The sequence below is a fragment of the Rhinolophus sinicus genome, chromosome 1 (assembly GCF_057876585.1).
Source record: "Rhinolophus sinicus isolate RSI-liver-muscle chromosome 1, RSI-T2T, whole genome shotgun sequence".
Taxonomy (NCBI): Eukaryota; Metazoa; Chordata; class Mammalia; order Chiroptera; family Rhinolophidae; genus Rhinolophus; species Rhinolophus sinicus.
In genome coordinates this window covers 207,945,004-207,967,309 of record NC_142501.1, presented here as the reverse complement: position 1 = coordinate 207,967,309, position 22,306 = coordinate 207,945,004, and positions in this window count along the sequence as shown.

The window sequence follows — 22,306 nt, the reverse complement described above, 5'->3', positions numbered from 1 at the left end:
AGCAACACACACAACCTTTCACAATAAATGACTTGACACTGGATTCCACTCAGTTACCTCGGAGCTACTGTCTGATGTGGACAAAAGAGAGTCTGTGTTCTCTTTCGACAAGAAATTTTTGAGCACCAACTGTGTGTCAGACACTGTTTAATCACTTGCAATATATCAATAGATATGAAAGGGCCGAAATCACTTCTATAAAGTAGGAGTGAAAATACTGACATCTCAGCGTTATCACGAGGCTTAAATGGAGAGATAGTTTTGAAACACCCGTCATGTTGTTAGCTCTTAATAACCATATAAAAACAAAATGAAACAAAACAAAAAGCCACCAATTTTTTCAAAGGAGGTAATGAGCTTATTCTACAGAAGAAGTCAAGCCAGTACCAGTGTGTCTGGATTTTCACGGTACCTCGTTGGCTTATTGTCTGGCCTCCCAGCCCTTCCCTGACAAAAGTTGCAAATCACTGGCCCAGTACTCAGCTATGAAGGGAAAAAGAAGACTTACACATTTCTTAATGAGCCAAGAGAAAGTTATAATGATGGAGAACCTTGATTCAAACAATGACTCTCAATGAGAAAGAATCTCAAAGTGGAGGTGTGAGAGACACAGGGAAGAAATTTGAAAAAGTAAATGTGAATTTAAGGAAGCAATAGCGGGTAACAAGTCTTTCCAGACTGAACTATTTTCCTAAACTCCAATACTAAAGTTTCAACTAACTCCTAAACACTTCAACCTAAAGTGCCCCAAGGACCCAACTGTGACCACTCTCCAAATCAAAGTGTCTCACCCGCCTTTGAAGCGAGGTCTTCCTTTCATATAATCCACCATGTGCATGAAACACCACGATGAAACCATTTGTTCCAGCAAACTCAGTCTGCTCTGCATTCTTCCTCTTTTGCCCCTAGCTGGCACCAATCACAAAGGAGAATTAAAATCTGTGACACGTGAGCCACTTTGGAAAACAGCTTGGCAGTTTCTCAAAATGTTAAACACAGAGTTAACATATGTGAGGGTAAAAGAAGACCAAGCAAACGAGAAAAGCAAAGGCCGTTTATTCAGAGCTTGCTACGGCAAGAGAGTCAGCCACTGTCACTTGGGTTTTGACAGAGACTCAAAGGCAAGCAGGGGAGTGAGAAAGCTTTATAGTAAAAAAAGGGAAGGCCTCAGGTGTGCCCTGAGTGGAGCTGTGGGCACAGGGAAGCTGGAGGCAGGATAACTGGAAGCTGGGACATTTTATGTGACGGGTTGGGTGCATATTTGGCCTTTTCTAATTGGTCCTACGTTGGGAACCGAGACAAAAATTAGGGAAATTATCAGTTATTAATCAAGTCCTTCTATTATTATAGAAATTATTATTAACTCTCTGGATTGTTACTAAAGATAGCAATCTGGCTTCCTGCAAGTCTTGACTTACAGCAGGCTGGCTCCCGAGCTGGTGGCTGCAGAAAAGGAGATTGGATCCCTGGGCAGGTTGCTGCCCGTTAAGGGTCCGAGTTCTATTTCTACATATGGTGTGGACATTTTCCATTTGTAGATTCAGTCTCTCACGTATGACTCAGCAATTCTTCTCCTAAATATTTACCCCAAAGAAATTAGACTAAAATCCATACAAAAACGTGTACACAAATGTTTATAGCAGAATTATTTATAATGGCCAAAAAAAGAAAGAAAGAAAGAATAAAAGAAAGAAAGAAAGAAAGAAAGAAAGAAAGAAAGAAAGAAAGAAAGAAAGAAAGAAAGAAAGAAAGAAAGAGAAAAAAAAAAAGCGGAAGCAATTCGGATGTCCATCAACTGACGAATGGGTAAATAAAACGTGGTCAATCCATAAAAGAGTATTAGTCAGCAATAAAAGGGATTGGATTACTGATAACACGCTACAACATGGACAAACTTAGAAAACGTCATGCTCAGTGAAAGAAGCCAGACACAAAAGGCTACATATTGTATGATTCCATTTATATGATATGCTCAGAATAGGCGAATCCATAGAAATGGAAATTAAATTAGTGGTTGCCAGGGGCTGGGGGAGAGGCAAATGGAAAGTGACTGCTAATGGACATGAGGTTTATTTTGTGTGTTGAAAATGTTCTGAAATTAGATAGTGGTGATGGTTGCATAACTCTGTGAAGAGACTAAAAACCACTGAATTGTATACTTTAAAAGGATGAATATTATGGTATTTGATTATATCTCAATAGAGCTGTTATTTTTTAAAAATCTGTGCCATGTATATGTTCCACAGTTTCCAAAGATCTTTCATTAGTTGTGTCAAGTGTATGTTAGGTAAAGTGCCTAAAATTCAATAAGCTCACTGCCTTGCACTTGCCTTAAAAGCAGACTAGTTGGAGGAATTATTAACTGGATTTCAGAAACTGTTTGACTTTTTGCCCAAAAGTCCTAAAAATCACTCGTTTAAGATAAAGAAATAAAGGCACAGGAAGTCTTCTTAAAGTTAAACAACAGCAACACAGAAATTTGAGAAAAGAAAGAAGTCAGTTATGAACTGGGAGAATTTATCAAGAATGGGGGTAAATCCTGAAAATTTTCTAAATAAAGTAATGAGCCTATTAGTGATGCAGAGATAAAAGGATGAGATCAGAGCCAATGCCAACAATCTCCAAATCTGAGATTAGTGTTAAAAGCACTTGTGTGCAAAATTGCTGTAAACTTCAAATTAATTCCACAGCATTAATTTCCAAGTGCTCTGAGGCCTGCTGACGCTCAGACAGACTTTTGTTGGCAGCTGAGCCAGCTGGACTCAATTACTTGTTTCGTTTTAATTTTTTTTATGCCGCCAATATTTTCTTTTAAAAAATGGGAGACAGAATTTTGACCAGTTATCTTAAGAAGTTTTCTGCAGCTAAGAAGTTGACATTTTGCCTGCCTGGTAATGACTGTTCTCACTTGCAGTAGGGTTCTACCCTGGATCCGAGGCCGTATTTGTGTGGCGGTGGAGGAGATGGGAAATAGACCATCTTTCAAGATCTTTGGGGAGTTAAAATGGAATAAAGTACACAATTCCTCTGCTTCCAGGAGCTTATTGGCAAAGACATAAATGAAAACAAGAATGAAAATATACAAGAGCAAAACCAAAGTAGAATATCTTCAGTATGCTAATAGTAACAGCACTATATAGTAATCATTTACTAGATTATAATTCGTATAATTATTCCTTATGTAATTATTGTAATAATTCTAATAACTAACCTACGTTTATTGAGCACTTACTGTGTGCTTGGCACTGTTCTAAGCACTTTCTAAATGTTAACTCATTTAGCCTGTGAAGTAGATATTTTATTATGCTCACTGTGCAGATAAGGAAATTAAGGCACAGCAAGTTTATATAACTGGCCAAGGTCACAGACTTAGGAAGTGTTTTTGCAATGTCTGCAACAGTTGCCAAAGTCATTTCCATTTGCCTTGCTTAAGACATTAATTTATAGACACATTAATTGCAACGGGATTTTTGGTTCAAAAGGCAAGCCTTTTGCAATTTAGAAACAGTTTTTATAATTAATGCTATTTAATGAGGAATCTCTGAAGCTCTAGAAACTGCAAAAGAAAACTAATTAAATTGATTAGGCAAACAGGTATTGAGTGGGTTGTCTACATTCATTCGTGCAGCTATTTATTCATTAAACAATTATTGAGACCCTACAACATACACCAACAGAAATAGACAGAAAATGTGATGAAAATGACAGTCCAGTGGGAGAGATAAACTGAGTTTATAATGAACATGAACTTGTAATGAACAGATAATCCCAAACTACTAAAAATAAAAAACTAACCTAACATGTATATGAAAAGTATTTTCAAATGTTATATGTTTATTACATATTGAGTACTTTAAAATGGGGGGAACCCCAAACATTTCTTAACTATTTGCTCACTATACCCAAAATACATTGCAAATTTTACAATGAGTACATGTTAAGTGTTGAACTAGTATTGTGTGCTGGGACCTGTTCTAAGCACATTGCACATTTCAATTCATTTCACCCTCACAACAACCCCATGAACTAGTTCTTATGATCAAATCCATGTTACAAGAGAAGAAACTGACGCACAGAGAGGTTAAATAACTTGCCCAAGGTCACACAACTAGTAAACATAGAGGTAGCACTCTCTGTTCAGCTTCATGTGATAAAATAATGTCACGGAGGTTGACATAAGGTACAGGAAAGGTGTGCCTAAACCCTCCTGAAGCAGTCAGGAGGGGCTTCGAAGAGGAGGCAACACCTTGCTTCTCTTTCAGGGTGTTTGGGCATCTGTTTCAGACATCAACCAACAGGCCCTTCGGAGGGAAAACAGATCGAGACACAAATCAGACCGCGATATTCTCAATTTCAGGATTTCAAGTGTCTTTCCATAGTTTCACCTTAATTAGAAAGAATTTTGGGTGAGACTGTAATCTGTTGCCTCACCTGACATTTTTATCGCCTGCTTAACATTTCAAATGTAACATTTTATTGCATTTGATGTTAGTTAAACACTTAACATGTACTCTTCATGGTTACAATTCGCAATGTGTTCTGACTATATTAAGCAAATATTTAAGAAACATTTGGGCTGTTTTTCCATTTTTAAGTATTTAATCTGTAATAAACATATAGCATGTTAAAAATACATTTCATGTACAGTATGTGTTAAGTGTTAAGAGTATATTTTTGAACTGCCTTATTTGAGCCCGTCAGACTTTCCATTACAACCCCCTAATTTAAAGGGGTTTTTAAACCAGTCATAAAAATCTCTTCATGCTGATATTTTGGGTAAAATATCTCTCCTCTCAGAAGCCTTTTTTTAGTGGCTTGTTTTTTAGTATTGATGCATGTAAAGAAAAATTGACTTTGCAAAATTGGGCATAAAACAAAGATCTTTCTCATAGGATTTTAGTGTGACCCTTCACTGTGCTTTTAAAATAATCCACATATTAAAGGCATCTCATAAAAAATCATAACGTTTACTCCAAAATTTAGGAGAGAAAATGAAACATGGTTGAGATGAGCAGTGTCTGTATATTTCCAGATTTGTATTAAAATTCAGAAAAAGGATGTGAAATAAGGCCGTGGACACTTGCTTCGTAGTCCCAGAAAACTGCACAAGCATGTAATACCGTAGCTGCTTCAGTTCAGCATATTGCAGTTCACAGGTGGATTTGACATTCTTTCTCTTACCTGCCCTTCAGGATGCTGGGAGGTAAGAAGGATCTTGTCATAATTACCCCCATCTCACAGATAGACAAGCAAAGATTGGGGAGCAGTTAAGTGATTTGTCTAAAATCACACAGCCAGTTATTAGTGAAACTGGGATTTGAATTCAGATTCCTTTGTTTGCACCCCATTACTTTGGCCCACAGGTTGCAAGAGATTGAGCCCATGTGTGATTTGGTGTTTCCATCCAATTATTTTTTCAGTCTGGTAAAAATCTTCAATAAGTAAAATTCAATTCACTGGTACAGCTAAATGACTGAATTTTTCCAATGTTACTTCCCACTTTTAGAGTCAAGATCATATCAAGAAACAAACTCAAGACATTTTTCTCCCCTTGTTCCAGTCCTCGAGCCTGTGACACAAAGCCATGCTTCACAGCACCGCGCAGCACTCTTCCAACTGCGCCCATAAGTGGGCTGAAGAGTTTATGTATCCATCTCACCCACTTAAGGGTATAGATTCTTTGAAAGCCAGAGCTTGTCTGACTTGTCTTTGTGTCTTCCTTTCTCCTCTCTTTACTGGCCCCATGCCTGGCACATTATAGGGCTTTGTTAAATGTTTGCCAATGGGAGGAATCACCAGAACTTCACAGAGACAACTCATGCCTGCGCCATCTCATGGAATAGTAGAGATGGAAGGCACCTCAATTACCCATACCAGCATCTCCTTGCTTCACCAGTTGCCCAAGACTCTACATGATAAAAAGTTTCCGTGAACAGCTAAGTTTGGGAAAATGCTCCCTCCCTGGAAGAAAAGGTCATGAGAGCTCCCTGAGTATAGTGGTGGCCTACCTTATACGTCCTCTTTGGAGCCAGCTGACTATGGGAAGCCAGCGGCTTCTGCTGTCAGCAGGGGAATCCCGCCCCTGCTGGCCAGGTGGAGACCAGCTGTGTCCACTACAGTGGCAGCGTGGTAACGTCTAGCTGGTCCTGGACGCAGGCCGCTTTGGCCCTCATGCTAAGCTATTTCTTCAACGTTTAACGGTAATTAAGGTAATATTTTGAACTATATATATCATATTCCTTTTTTTTTTTAATTTCTTCATTTGTTCCAAACCTAAATGGGCATAAGAAATGCTATTTATTTTTGGTGTCCATGAGCGCCAACAAAGAAAAATACCTAAAGCCCTCTGGTATCAATTGCTTTTCTTTCAATTCCATCGTCCTTCCAAGTATCCCAAAAATATCCTCAGGCCTTCAGAGTAATTATATTTATGATCATTCATTTTTTCATTAGCCTAGAGCAAATATTGTGGGAACTCAAGAAAGATGATGTTCCAAAGTCAACCTCGGGTTTGGAACTGCAAGAAAGAACCACAGATGAAAATGGAATTGGAATCAGGTGAACCCTGGATACTCCCTCTAAAGCTCTGTACAAAAACCACATATTATACTGTCTCAATACACAGCCTTCAGAAGAGAGGTGGGCTGGACCTAAAATCATACCTAGGAGGCGTTCGCCTCACAGGCAAGGAACGCTTCAGGAAAAAATAAATTTCAGGAGAGCACCAACAACAGTGTGGAACGTTTGAAGGTTGATTTCTAATTTAGACATAACGTCAAATTGTAAAATTGTGCTGACTTCATTCATTGACTCAACAAATATTTACTGAGTGCCTGTTATATGGCAAACACTGTCACAGATGTTATAGACGTAGCAGTGAGCCAAAGCTCCAAATCCCTGCCTTCATGAAGCCTGAAATCTAATGGGAAGAGATATAGATAATTTTAAATAAATAAATAAATAAATAAATAAATAAATAAATAAATAAATAAATAAATAAGATATACAGAATGTTAGAACGTTTACATGTGAGGAGAAAACTAAAGGAGTAAGGGATACAGTGGACACAGGGGTATGCTACAGGGAGGAGACTGAAAATTTAAATGGGTGACAAGAGAAAACCCAATTGAAAATATGACATTTGAGCACACAAAGGGAATGCATGTAACTGAAATAGAAAGCCCTCTCAGCAAAGGAGCAACACATACAAGCGTGGTGAGAAGTTGGCATGTTTGGTAAATAGAAGGGGGGATGTCTTAGTCAGCCCCAGCTGCCAGAACAAAATACCGCAGACTGGGTGCTCTAAACAATAGAAATAATGACTTCAGTTTATAATGGAAGATGTTGCTGCTAAAGGTTTTTTAATGTCTGTTCATTTTCATGGGTAAGTTATGATACATTCTATCCCAACCCAAGATGCCCAAACAATTTTTACAGATCAAGAAATAAATCAACGAAAAGAACTTATAGCTAAAAATAGTAATTAGAAAGTAAATAAATATAGTTGTAGATGAAACGTGAAGCAAGGATGGCTTATGGAATTTGCCCAAGGAGAAGGGAAGTTGTGACAGTGTGTGTGGAAGCTGGTCCCATCCTCTGGAAAGGTCGCTCTTCTGGGGTATTATTTTATTTATTCAGTTTTCAACCTTTTGGCGGTCTGGCACTCAAACTGCTCTTAAAAATAAACGTATAGAACAGAAGACCATCTTTAGGGCAAAATAAAGGATAAATGTAAAGTTTCTTAGAAACACTTGGAAACAGAGTGTGCACACCAGACTCAGGAGTTGTAGAAGGTACGACCTCTCTGTCCCATTCGCAAAAGCTTTTCAGTTCCTGCAAACATAAAGTGCAGTTTTAATTTTCCCATCTGATAGTCTCTAACCAGAGACTGCTGGGTTGAGCAAAGTGTTGAGCATGCCTTTGCCTGCAATGTAATGTGGCACTATCACTGCCTATAACATGTTTATATTGTTTGTTTTTAAGTGAAAAAAGTTATATAAAAAAAAAAAGCGCGGTGGGGTGTCACAAAAAGTGTAATTCTTTATCAAGAGCTTTTATGGAAAGGTGTAAACTGAATAGTCATACCACAAGGTGACGCTAAATATTCAGAATCTGATCCCTTCTCCTCTCCTCCTCCACTGACACCATCACCTGTCACCTGGATTTTCACAATGGTTTCTGCTCAGCACGGTAGCTACAACATGTCCACCTGTGCTCAGAACCCTCCAGGGCCCCAAGTCACTCAGTACATGCCGAAGTCCTTCCTGTCGGCTACAAGGCCTGCAGGATCATGCCTCTGTCATTTCTGTGCCTTATCCTAACTCTGTCCTCTTTGTTCTGCCACCCGGCCCCCGGCCTGCTTGTAGCATCTCAAATACACTCAACGCATTCATAGCACAGCAAATTTGCATTTGCTGGTCCCTCTTGCTGATAAGCTCATTGCCTCCATGTCTGCATGGCTCATTCCTCATCTTCTTCCAATAACACCCCCTTACTGAGACTATCAGCTATGATGTTTGTCCCCCTACCCGCAAAAAATTCATGTGTTGAAATCCTAATGCCCACCATGATGGTTTTAGGAGGTGGGGCCTTTGGGAGGTGCTTAGGTCATGAGGCGTCAGTGCTTTTATAAAAGACACCCCACAGAGCTCCTGAATTTTCCTCAAAGACTGCAGGTGCCGTTGTGGGCCGCTCTCCAGCCTCAGCCAAACCCCACTGTGGCTCTTTTTGTCCATGTTGAACATTCAACCATTCTTCTTCTAGAATTTCAAGAGGAAATTGAAGCAAGCCTCCCCATTTCAGCTTCTCCCTTGCCCATCCATGAGACGTCCCACATGCTCCCCAACATGCGTGGAGACTCAGAAAGTGAAGACCGAGGGTCACTCTCAGCAAGCCCTGTGTACCAGCTTTACACTCTCCTCCTGCCTCTAACCCCCCCAGCAGCATAGGCTTTCCCTTCCCTTTTAAACATTGACATATTCTTTCTCGTATTCTCTACACGAAGGCTACAGGCTCAGGGTTGGTATTTAAAAGTAAATGGAAATTTGAGCAATTTAAAGAAAAATCTCTCTTCTCTCTCCATGAAAAGTTGGCTGTCAAGACTATTATCTATGCAGTTTTTCAAAATCTCGTATGAAATTCAAAATTGAGCAATGAATTCTTTGTTCTAGTTGGTAGCCGCAATGAATGACACTGATTCATTGCATGGAGGGCATTACTAGGCAACATAGTTTATAGGAAAGGAAAAATACCTTGTTTTAATATTTTTTGAAAATATTATCCCTGCTACAGACACAGGAGAGTATATCTGAAAAGGGGAACAGCAAAATCCCAGAGAGGCACAAGAGAAAGTTTGAACTGTTGCTAATCGCGACGGGTGGCCACAGAAGATAAAATATGGAATCAGGAGGAGGTAAATGTAATGGAAAACTCTGAAAAGCAGATCTCAGAACGGAATTTGTCCTCTTCTTGAGAACCTCCCCCTCGCAAAAATAAATAAATAAAACCAGAAAAACAGAGACCAGAAATTCCAGAAAAATCTCCTCTTTTACAGTGTTGAGGGAGCCTGTGACACTTCACGGATACAGTAGGGCAGAAGGTGCTATTAGTATAAAAAGCATTTCCTCCAAAGAGCCTTGAGTGCTTGAGCAATGAGTACTATTCTAGAGGATCAATAATTAAGAAACTTCCGAGATCAGAGAGAAGGTTAGAGATACAGAAACCTCTGGAACCAAATGACACTTCCCCTCTTGCTCGAATATGCACTTCATGAATGTCTGCACACATGCAATGGTGTGTGCATTTCATCATCATATCTAGTCTATATATGCAGTGTTCATTCTGTATTTTCCCAGTCTGTGTTTAATCTTTTCACATGAGTGTTTTCTGGTGCTTTGGGGGCATAGTCAGCCTTCATCAGAGAGCCAGCAAGGATGTTTCTTAAACCTCCACAGATATCACCATAGATGTGAAAGTAGTATTATGCATTTGAAAGCAATAATTTTTTTATCTTTGTTTTCTTAGTGCCTAGTTTCGTGCTTACCAAATAGCAGATGCTCAGTAAATGCTTGATGAAGAAACCACATCATTTGGACATCTGTATAGAAAATAGCCTATCACATGCTAAAGAAATAAACTCCTAGAATTTAAGCATTTGAAGAAATTTTAGCATTCCTAGAAATCTGAGCATTCATCATCTAGCTACATCTTTTCAGAGACAAGAAAACTGAGGCCCAGAGAAAGTAGGAGACTTGCTGAAGGTCTCCCAGAAAAGTAGTGACAGAATCGGGACTGGAACGCACGTCCTTCATTCTTACTTTTGTGCTCTTTCACTTCATTGTTTCAAAACGTAGGTTTTATTATTGTACAGCTATGGCAAGGCCAACAGACGTGGAGACAACTGCCATTGAAAAGACAGTTTGTTCTCATCACAGATGCAAAGGTGGGGGCATGCCATGGTGTGGGGGGCCCCTGGAGAAGCACCAGGGTCAGCCAGAAGGCAGAGACAGAGTACGCAGGCTTAGGGCTGGCTAGTTTGGGTAATTTCAGTGGGCGCCTGGGCAAAGAGGTGGTCCCTAGTTGTCTGGTACCTGGCCCTGAGGTGATTAGGGCAGGTGGATGTGGCCCAGAGTGTGACAGCCAACTAGAGGAGCTGGTTGGGGGTGTGGGCTTGGGGCTGGTCAGGCTGAGTACAGCAGGTGTGCTCCCATGAGTGGTTTACTACCTCTAGGAGTTAGTTAACCCTGGGAGGGGCAGTCCCTCTAGGGTCAGCAAGGCCCCAGACGTCAAAGCATCAACATGTGGAAATAAAAGGACACACTTAATACACTCACCACCCTAAGACTACGAGTCTTCACTATGTTAACAATTTAGTTTGGGCTTGGTGGCTTTATCTACCATCTCTTCAATATTGTACAATAAAATAATTAGAAAAAGGGGGGCTTCCACCTGAAGTTCTTAAGGATTCTGGGTCCTCAGAGCTATGAAAAATGACTTTTGGATCATAATCTAGACAATCTTTTCTGATTATTTATCTAAAACTAAAAGCAGGAAATGATTCATTTGATTTCTGCCAATCCTGGAGTGTTGCCACTTTCGGCTCAGGAAGAGCCGGCTTCCCTTGGCAGTCCTCACTTGTAGGATGATGAATGAAGTTCTATGTTTGGTGCTAGCTAAAATTTTATAGGGTCTAAAAAAGCAATTTATACATGCTTCAGGAGGGGACTATATTTTTTTCTTTTTTAGATAGCTCTTAGTCACAGCAGGGCACTCGATATGCATATATCACATTGAGAGGTCATTTTACAGGAGGAAGGAAAGTTTGTTCTGTGAGTTGATAAACATGCTCTTGGCTTCTACAAGCCGCCTGTATGCTCAGAATCCAGCAAACAGGCATTCGCTGAATTCTGAATTTTCCCAGTTATTTTCACACCTCAAGAACCCATGACCCTCAATGGGATATTGTGCAGAAAAGAAATAGTCAGCCTAACAAAACATTTTCTGGGTTATAGGAGTCAATGTTGTCATTCACAAACAGGCGAGGCCAGTCCCACTTCTCTTGGAAATCTCAGGCGGGGGTGGAATGGCCTTGCATGCTAGCCAATCAGTTAACTAAGTTGTCAAGAGTTAAAGCTAACTCAAAGAACAGTGGCCATGGGCCAAACCAACCACTTACTTTAAGTCATGACCACTCCAAACACTTGCAACCCACCATGCTTCACCCATTCTGCGTTTTGTTGCGTTTCGGGGTTATTTTTTTCTGTCATACAGATAGATAGAGATAGAGATAGAAATAGAGAGAGGCAGAGACAGAGATAGAGACAGAGATAGAGAGGCATCAGGTTTGAAACATCTGAGCAGTGATCTTTTTACTCAGTCAAGCTTCAAGGTACTCAGTAGATTATCTTCCTGGTGTCCATCATGACAACAGTTTAATTGTCCCTTCTTCCCTTTGCAGTGCTGAATGCACAGCATCACAAACACTGTAAAAGAAATCTGGAGGTAAAGTGTTGAGGACCAGCTCTACCACACACTGGCTGAGGGGCCTCAGGAAAGTCACCTCACCTGTCACAGCACTCAACTACAAATCAGGAATATAATATTTGTCCACTGTTTAGAAGGACTATGTAATAATATGAGAAAAGGCTTATTTTTAGTAAATATATTCAATAAAATATATACTTAGAGAAGTATTTGAATTTGTAAAAGGACTGCTAGAAGTTCATCAAACCCGTGTCCTATTCTTTCTGGATTCTCAACCATTTGACACATTTCAGCCTTTCTTAGACTTGGTTGCAACCATTTTACTAACTTATTACTTCACATAATACTAAATTACAACTAAGTTGTAGACAATAAACTGTGAAGGAAAGTGCCATGGCTACTTCCAGGTCTTCCTATAGAAAGTTCCCTTGAAGACCCTCCAGCCCTTTTTCCCCAAGCCAACACTCTTGGAAGCTCTGAATCAAAGATGGCAGAGCCACAAGATGGCAGGAGCCTGGGGCTCTGAATTATCACTGGGAGGAGAAACACCCTTCAGTCAGAACTACCCATTTGAACTTCACATGAGGGAAAAATAAAATTTCATTGTGTTAATCTATTGATATTTGGAGGGTTCTCTATTACTGCACATAACAATGCATTAACTAGTATACAGCCATTTTTTAAATGCATGTATAAAAACTATTAGGTTGGTGCAAAAGTAATTGTGGTTTAAATGGTTATAAATAATTGTAGAAACCACAATTACTTTTGCACCAACCTAATACTTTAAGATATACACAGAAGGCTATGTTATCAGTGTGATTGGGTGGTTGGATTGCAAGTATATTTTTATTTTAATCCTCTGTTTATTTCAGATTTTTTAAATCTTCTCTAAGAAACCTGTATTGATTTTATAATTGATTTTCAAAAATTACTTAAGAGAAAAAAGTGGGATGCCATGTAGAAAAAAGAAAATAACCTCCCTAATCTGGTCATCGTCTGGGTAGGTATGTTATCACTTCATATGCAATCACCAAATAGGATTTGTACAGCTACCTTTGCCAAGCACTGTGCTGGCTGCTGAGATACCAAGAGTAATAAATCTTATGAGATCCATTAAATGAGGTCCAAATTAAATGAGGTCCATTTACGCAATGGACCTCAAAGTGTCCATAGCATGTCAAGGATCGTGGCATACAGTGATACAGCCAAATAATGTAGGAAAACATGAAGGGGACTGAACCCAAACCAATGCAATTTAGACATAATTGTCTAGAAGGAGGGATGCCTACCCGAAGCTGCAAAGAGAGTAAGGTGGGCAGAGCATGACAAGAGTCCCAGCACTGAGAACAGCATGGTGTCCACTGAGCAGCTAGCATAGTTGCAGCCTAAAGTCCCAGCTGAAGGTTTGGAGCCACAGTTTTATTTTTCCTACAGTGCTTAGCAAAGCCCAATACAAAGTGAGTATATCATAAATATTTGTCAAATAAAATGAAAGATGGGCATTTCTGCTGTGGTCATCCAGGCTTTTGCTTACACATCCCTATGACAGTGGGCATCTTGTGAGGTGTTCTGCTCCATCTCCAAGCAGCACTGGCCACAGGAAGGTCTTCCTTGTCCTAAGCCAACTAAAACCCAATTGTACCAGAGAGCCAATGTGTTTGAGGGTGCAGAGTGATGTCTAAAAGGGTGAGGATTCAAGAGTTAGAATTTAGAACAGAAGACTATACTGTTTTTATTAAAAACGATTGAGACATTGCATTTCACCTGCCATTCCACAGACTATTGACCCGGTATGTGTGCGTGGGTGCACAAATGTGCCAGACACTCTACAAGTACCTGTGCACTTAAACTCATTGATCCCTTTCACTGCTCCTTGAGCTCTTCTCAAGCCAGAAAATCTCAATGTTACAGATGAGGGAACCAAGACAAAAGCCAAGGTGACTCGGTGAATAAGTGATACAGCCAAGATCGGAAGCTCTGCTCCCCCACCCGGTTCTCGCCCAGAGAGCCTTTCCCACAGAGCATCTTAGATCACTGCTGCATGGAGTCTGCACAGGAACTGCTGTACTTTGCAGACTCTGCCTAATCCGGAGCTGAAGGGAGCAAGCTATAGGCTCCGTGGCTGATAAAGCATGTCTCCCTCTGGCTTGCTATTTAACAAGGCATTCCGTGCCTTCCACCAAGTGTGTGCCTCACAGCAGGGCCAACGGGGAAGTGAGTTTAGAAAGGAGTACAGTGAAAGGGCACTGGGGGCAAAAGACCAGTTACTGAGAGCCTAGAAAGTGCTCTTATTACAACAGCCATGAGGCTGGGCTTATTCCTGGCAAAGTCAGAAAGGCTGTCTTGATGTGGCTCCTACAGCACCTCAAATGCAACTGTCCAAGGGCCTGATGCTTCCAAAAACTGGAACCGGCGCTGCTGGTCAAGTGGCTCCAGCTGTGACAGCAGGAGGTGAGTGGGGTCAGGGTGCCAGGCAAGCACTGTGTTTTGTCATGGGCCCTGGCTCCTGTGCTCCCTAAATCTGAAAGTCCTAGATCCTCTGCTCACCTTCCCCACTGTTCCTCCAACGTGCCTGTCCTTCCATTTGGCATAAAATCTCAACCCATCTCACAGCCCAGCAGAACCTAAGGGGCAGAAGTTAAGAAACATGGGGTTTCCAGGACCTCTGGAAAAAACAAAGCCCCAGGGTGTGCTACAGTCCCTCGTCAGGACCTTCCACACCAAGAGTGGAAAGAACAGTGCATCTGAGAATACACAACCCAGCAATCACAAAAGAATACAAATACTTGCAAAGTGTGCAAGGCTCCCATATTCACTATTGAATTTGATCTTTAATACACAGATAGGCAGAGCAAGTGTTCTTATATTCATTGTGTAGATGAATAAACTGAAGCTGGAGAAACTAAATGGCATGCGTTTTTTTATTAATTTGATTTTTAAAATTTTATGGCTTGAATTGTGTCCTCCAAAAAAAGACATGTTGAGGTCCTAACCCCCAGTATCTCAGAATGTGACGTTATTTGGAAATAGAACCATTACAGATGTAATTAGTTATGATGAGGTAATTCTAGAGTAGGGTGGGTGCCTAATCCAATATGGCGGGTCTCTTTATAAAAAGAATGTCATGCGGACAAACAGGGACACTCAAGAAGAAGATGGCCTTGTGAGGATGGAGGCAGAGATTGGAGTGATGCAACCACATGCCAAGGAATGGCTGGGGCCATCAGAAGCTGGAAGAGGCAAGGAAGGATCTTCCCCTAGAGGCTTTGGAGGGAGCATGACTGCCCACACCTTCATTTCAAATTTTGGCTTCCAGAACTGGAAGAGAATTAACTGAAGAGAAGGAGCCAGAAGAGATTTTGCCATGGATAGATACTAAGAGGAGGAATTATCAACATTGTCAAATATCCCTTCAGTCAGAGAAGATGAAAAACTTAAAAATCTGACCTTTGGATGGAGTGATTAGGAGTTTGGCGATGACCTTTGACAGGGGAGTTTTAGTGGGGTGAAAAAAGAATCTGCCTCATTGGAAGACTGAGGATGAATGAGACATGACACAGTAGAGACACTCAATAAATGCTGTCTCCTCTTTGAAGAGTCTCCCTGTGAAGAGGGAGAGATGAGGCAGTCAACAAGAAAATAGAGAGAAAAGTGCGTAGGCATCTAAAAAAACAGGTGGAATTTGAACATATATTCTAAGGGTAAAAATTCAGTGGAAGGAAATGGAGGGAGCTACAGGAGGAGAAGGCATTGCTGCCCCAGTACTCTAAGGGGAAGATGCACGAGGACAGTCTGCAGCCGAGAGCTGAGTCAGGTCTGAGTTTGTGAGCACATGACCGGTGCAGTTCAGACAGACCTGCACTTTGTCCAACGCGCTGGGGTTGCTGTCTTACAATTCTTAATCATTTTACCCTTGAGTTTCTGTTTTGCAAGTGGAGCTTGTGCTGAGGGCATAGAGCCTTGGCAAACAAGCTGTCCAATCCCCCTGGATGGATTCTTAGCTGCCCCCGGGGTCTAGAGGGCCTCCTGGTGTCCGCTCACCCATCCTCAGCCACTCCCACTCTCTGCACAAGGCAGAGATGTGTTGTTGGTGGGGGAAAGCCCTGATCACCTGCCATCCCCCTCTTGTCCCAAGAGGCACCTGCCCCACAGCATCTTGGGGCCAGGCCGTGGCCAGCTCTGACCTGGGCTGGCAATACCAGGGTGTACTCAGTGCACAATGCAGAGAAGGCCTCTTGTCCACCCCTGACCCAAGCACTGAGTGCATCCACTGTGGAGGTGACAATCATTTGGGGGTCACCTGTCCATTGCGGATTGAGGCAGTGGGCCACAGGAGGGGGACAGTGACTTCCTGGTCCCATGTTTTCATTTTGCTCTGGGCTCTGCAAAGTCTGTTGCCAGCCCTGAGTGAAGGCATTAGCCTTGGTCAGCAGGAAGCACACTTTTACTCTAAGATGGGAAGGACAAAAAGATTGGTGGCCATGGTTTGCAGGATGAGAAATGCCCACCCGCCAGCCTGTGTCTTGTCTCAAAGGACAAATGTGGGGGTTTGGGTGGAAGCAGGGCCCCGAGTAGGGTGAGGCTTGAGGGGAGGACCCAACCCAGTCATTACTCAAATACCTGGATGAATAAATGAAAACGCCACTTTAGGGAGAGAAAAAGGAGGAAAGAAAAAAAAAAAGGAAGGAAGGAAGAAAGGAAGGAAGGAAGGAAGGAAGGAAGGAAGGAAGGAAGGAAGGAAGGAAGGAAGGAAGGAAGGAAGGAAGAAAGGAAGGAAGGAAGGAAGGAAGGAAGAAAGACCTAAGTTATCTCTTTACCACTCTGCTCATGAGCAGGCTTCCACCAGTTTCATATTTTCACCGATGCCAGAAAGTTACTTTCAGTTTTTAAAGGGGCCAAATTCTTTTTCTTCCTCAGAATGCTTTAAAGAGTATTTTCAAATAATGAATTATAATGTATATTGGGTTCCGTCACTCGTATATCAGATGTTTCATAAATATCCCGTGGATTTTGTTGACAGGTTGATTGATCTGGATTTCCATGGACTGAGCCCCCTTCCTATCTCTCGTGCCATGTGCCTGACCCGCTGCCCAGGAGGTGGCGAGGGCTGCTCTGCCCTTCTCACTCAGAGCGCCGAGCAGAAAGCTTACGCAGCTCAGAACAGGCATTCAGCAGCCAAGTTCCCCTAATCTGCCTGCCCCCTGCTTTGCCGGGCGACTCCTCTATGAGATCACTAAACGGCCTTCTGTCTGCACTACTTGAATTATTATTCCCTTTGCGGTGATTTGCGGGAGTGGAGGACATTCATGGACACAGGGGGATTCTCACTTCAAATAAAGCATATCTTCTCTCAATTAGAAATGGAAAGAAAGTGGTGCATATGTGTGAGGGAACCTGATGGCAGGGCCTCAAGTCTCCAAGTGCCGGCCCCCAGCTCGGGGGATGAGTCACGCTTATTGAGCTCAGGAGCTGAACAGACTCCAACCCCTTCCCCATGGGCAGCCCCTCCATCTTAATTAAAGTTTCCTATGTTCCCATACTGACGAAGCGAGGGGGCCACTCATTAGACACGGCCGGGGTGGGTGTGCGCGGGGCGAACGGCAATCCAATTACAGGAACCCCTGAGCTTGAAATGTGATCCGGCCCAGGCTCTGAAGCTGCTCCGTCCTGCTGCTGGCACCTGCCTGGCTCCGCTTGGGTCCCCCTCTCTTCCTGCAGCAGGCGGAGCCAAAGAATGAAGCTGGTCCTATGGCAGACTGGGCAGTGGGAGGCCCTGACATGAAGTCACGTTCCACATCCTTCCCAGGACACTCCTGGTGTGAGAGGTGCCTCTCCAAGGAACCTTCGATAACTTAATTCTATTGACAGACAGCCTGGAAATTGGTCAGGGCTACAGCAGTTCTTAGATTTACTCCACTGGAGGCGCTGGCTGCTTTCCCTCATAAATCAGGGCATCTCAGAGTCCAAAGGGACCCAGGTGGAAGAAGTGCTTTGCTTTGTTTAAAAAATTGGAGCACAGAGAGGTTGTGTGACTTGCCAAAGTCACACAGCCAGGAACTACGTGCCTGGAGTCAAACTCAGGTACATCTGTTTCCAAAAGCAGCTCTTTCCAATAGACCAGAGTCTCAGAACCTCACCTCCTTAAAGATGCTCCAGGGATTCCAGAAACTATAATGTATTCTACACCAAAAAAAGAAAAAGATTTCTTATTAAAAACGTTTAAATAATTTTTCAAAAAGTTCTGTCATATAAGTACCGCTGGGGGGGGGAGGTGAGGGTAAGGGGGATCGAATATATGGTGATGGAAGAACTGACTCTGGGTGATGAACACACAATGGGATTTATAGATGATGTAATACAGAATTGTACACCTGAAATCTATGTAATTTTACTAACAATTGTCACCCCAATAAATTTAATTTAAAAAAAATAAAAATAAAAAAAAAATAAAACCTTAGTTGAGATGAAAAAAAAAAAAAAAAAAAAGTTCTGTCACAAATAGCACAACTCTTTTATCTATTTTTTAATTGAGATTCCTCATCAGATTTCACTTCAAAGAAGTTTGAACAATACTGCACCAAACTCCAACATCCAGTGTTCTTGATGAAAATGAAGTGAACAATCCTTTTAGAATCCTTAGGTTGACTTGGAATTGGCCAACAATACAGCAAACTACAAGAAAGGGATGACTGGTTAAGACACAAGAACTGGGAAAGTGCCCTGCCCAGAAGTGGAGGGAGGTGCTGTGCCCCCAGCCACCCTCTCAGGTCAGAGGAGGGCTGGCTCCGAGGTTTTACAGTCAGTCGTTGGTAAAAGAAGGCACCTTGCCCAAGATCACACCCCTTCTGCAGATACAGCTCCTGTCCAGTCACTGGCCTGGGCAAAGCACAGTGACCTCAACCAGACAACTCTACAGGGCCAGCCCGGCTGCAGAGCTCCTGTGGGATCAGCTCAGACCTTTGCTGCAACTTCATCTCAACCCAGCTTCTCCTGCTCAGTCTCTCCTCCCCCACTTCCTCACACTCCTGCATGCAAACCAGTCTCAGAGCCTATTTCAGAGAACCCCACCTAAGACAGGTGGGTGCAGCCGTATCGCTTAAAACTGTAAGATCTGTCATTAACGGACCATTCTTAAGTAGAAAATAATTTTTAAAAATACAACATACGGTAGTTTGTAGCTAAAAATGTAGTCAAGTAGATTACTTAATATACATCTGTCTATATGCGAGGTCTGACAATTAAGTTCGCAAACTCATCCTAGAAAAAGGGTTATACACCTCATTGCTGAATATCACTATAGTCACCTTTGAAGTACTCCCCTTGGGAAGCTATGCACCAATGCCAGCACCTAGTCCACCCTTCAAAGCAATTTTGGAACTCTTTTTCTGGAATGGCCATCAGAGCTGTCGTCGTATTACCCTTGATGTCCTGAATGTCATCCAAATGTCTTCCTTTCAATATTTCCTTTATCTTTGGGTAAAGAAAGAAGTCAATGAGGGCCAGATCAGGTGAGTAGGGAGGGTGTTCCAATACACTTATTTGTTTACTGGCTAAAAACTCCCTCACAGACTGTGCCGTGTGAGCTGGTGCATTGTCATGATGCAAGAGCCATGAACTGGCGAAAAGTTCAGGTTATCTAACTTTTTCACGCAGCCTTTTCAGCACTTCCAAATACATAATAAACTTTATTAACTGCCCAGTTGGTACAAATTCATAATGAATAATCCCTCTGATATCAAAAAAGTTTTGCAACATCATTACAACAAATTTGCAAACTTAATTGTCTGACCTCATGTGTACATATATATTATAGATGTTAATTTTTCTTTAAATTATATCATGTTCTATCCTTCAAATATGTGTGCAAATAGTATTCTAATTTTTTAAGCTGGAAAGATATTTTTTATAGAAACAAGCATCATTAACTGGATTGTGTCTTGTTAAGATCAGAAATCACACCTGAGAAAATATTGCTTTTCAATCACCTATTACATGCTACCTCTAATCACCACATGGCACCTACAAAAAGTTATGAGCAAAATAAGCTCTATTCCAATGCAAATAGCCCACATCACTGGTAAAGATTCAGCACTCAGAAAGGGAAAAAGATGGATGAGGTGGTGACACTTCTGTTTCTTATAATGACAAGAGATAGCTAAAGTAAATGTGACAAAAAATCTGTTAAATTTGAGTGGTGGATAATGGGTGTCAGATTTCTCTGTGTGTTTGAGATATTTTATAATTAAAATATATAATTTCTAAGAGTATTCATTCACTTCCATTCAGGATCCCAGCGTAGGATCAGTAGCCATAAAACAGATATCTGACTATTGGTCCTGCCATTGACACAGTGCCCATCACCCAGGTCACTTATCACTACCTCTTGTCTCCTCAGTGTTTACCAGATTACAACAAGTGTAGAATTGCAAGTGGGAATTATGAGAGTGCTCCAGGGAAAGAGATGCTGTTTCTCTCCTATATCTGTTCTCCTTTTCTTCCTTAGAAATAGAAATCCTGAAGTCACAGTACATAAGGCTGCGTGGAATAGTTGCATTTTCCACCACTTCTTGCCGCTAACTGTGGCCATGTGACCAGTTTTGACCAACGGAATGTGCGTAGCTTCCCGGAAGTGTTCCCAAGGTGCAGAGATGGCTGTTTTTGGCTGTCCTTTTCCTGTTGGTTGGAAAGAGAAAATGGTGGCTGGAGCTGATGTTGCCATCCTGGACAAGAAGATGCTGCCATTCTGGGCAGCAAGACAGAGTCTTGGTCCAGTAATTATGCTGACTCAAGCCCTGGACCCAGGACTCTGTTACCTTTGAAAGAAAGACTGCTCTACCTTCATAAAATCACTGTGTTTATGAAACTTAAGGTAATCTATCATATGTAGATGAACCTAGTCATAATAAAAGCAGTCACTAAAAATCCCATTATTTCCAGATTGGGCCACAATTAACCTTTGAGAGATGACACGGCTTTAATTTAAAAACCTCCAAAGAGGTGGAAATCAAAAATACCTGCTAGGTAAGGCACTGTATCATCATAAAGTGTGCTTTCTTCACAGATTCCAAAGAATCAGAAACTGAGGAGGTTATCATACAGTCACATGAACGATGATTTGTTAGTATCTGGGTATATGGAATATAGTAATGTAGAAATAAATAAAACTGCTTGTATTATTATCTTGATTCATTACTTCTTTTTACTTTACAGACCAATTTTTCACACCAGATCATAAAATGTTTGAGAACATAGCTAGATAACAAGGTTTTGTACATGATGAATGTTTAGGAAATATTTTTAGATTACTTATAAAAGTTCTAGTTAGATTGTAGAGTTCATAATTTAATAAGTAAACATGGAGTTGTTTTTTGTTTTGTTTTGTTTTGTTTTCATAAATCTCCAGCTCAATTTTAAGCTGAAGATGTTAAGATTAAGATGAAGCAACTTAATCTAATGATTAAAAGCAAAAATTACTCATTTTGATGAGAAGAAGATAATTACCCAAAATTTTAGCAACATCACAATACCATATAATCCCTCCGCACCCCCCTCCCACCTTTGGCCAGAGAGTGAGAAAAGCAGCAGATCTAGCTGTCGAGCGAAGATTGCAAACCAAACACACATTTAGCATCACTACTTGACAACCTCGCCCAAGTAACAGTAAAGGAACGTTTTAAGGTGTGTAACACCAAGGACAAAGATACTTGTAAAGGAAACAGTAGCCATAGAGTTTGGGGAGCTAGGAAACAGAAGAATGACTAATAATTGACCCAGAAGACACCAGGTTGGTGAAAGGTGGCTACCTTGCACCATGGCACCTCTGTAATGTTCAAAAATTAGCGTCCTCCGCACCCCATGGAGATGGGTGTAGATGTGGAAGTGAAAATGGGTAGGTAGGATGAAAGTCTCTTTACAAAGCCATTGGATCTCCAGGTCCCCCCCACCAGTCCCACTTTGCAGTAAATGCAGGTTTATTCTCGAGGGATGGTAAAACAGAAGGTATATCTGGGGATCACGGGACACCACACACAGTTTAAGTTTGATGCACTGGAAACCAGGAGATTCTGTGAAAGTTCACGTTCTATTTATTGATAATTCCTAGGCTCTCAGGTCTGTACAAGCCAGGCTTTTTATTCTTTAGTCAGGACACTAAAAGATTATTCTCCAGGAAATCTGACCAGCCCGAGAAAAATTATATAAAGGTAATCACATCAGGGATCCCCCTATGAAAAGTCCGGCTATGGCACTTGATACTAAAGATCAGAGCCAAACAGCCCAGCTGTATGCCTCAGTCTGATTCCAAAAAGGAAGAGTCCGCCTT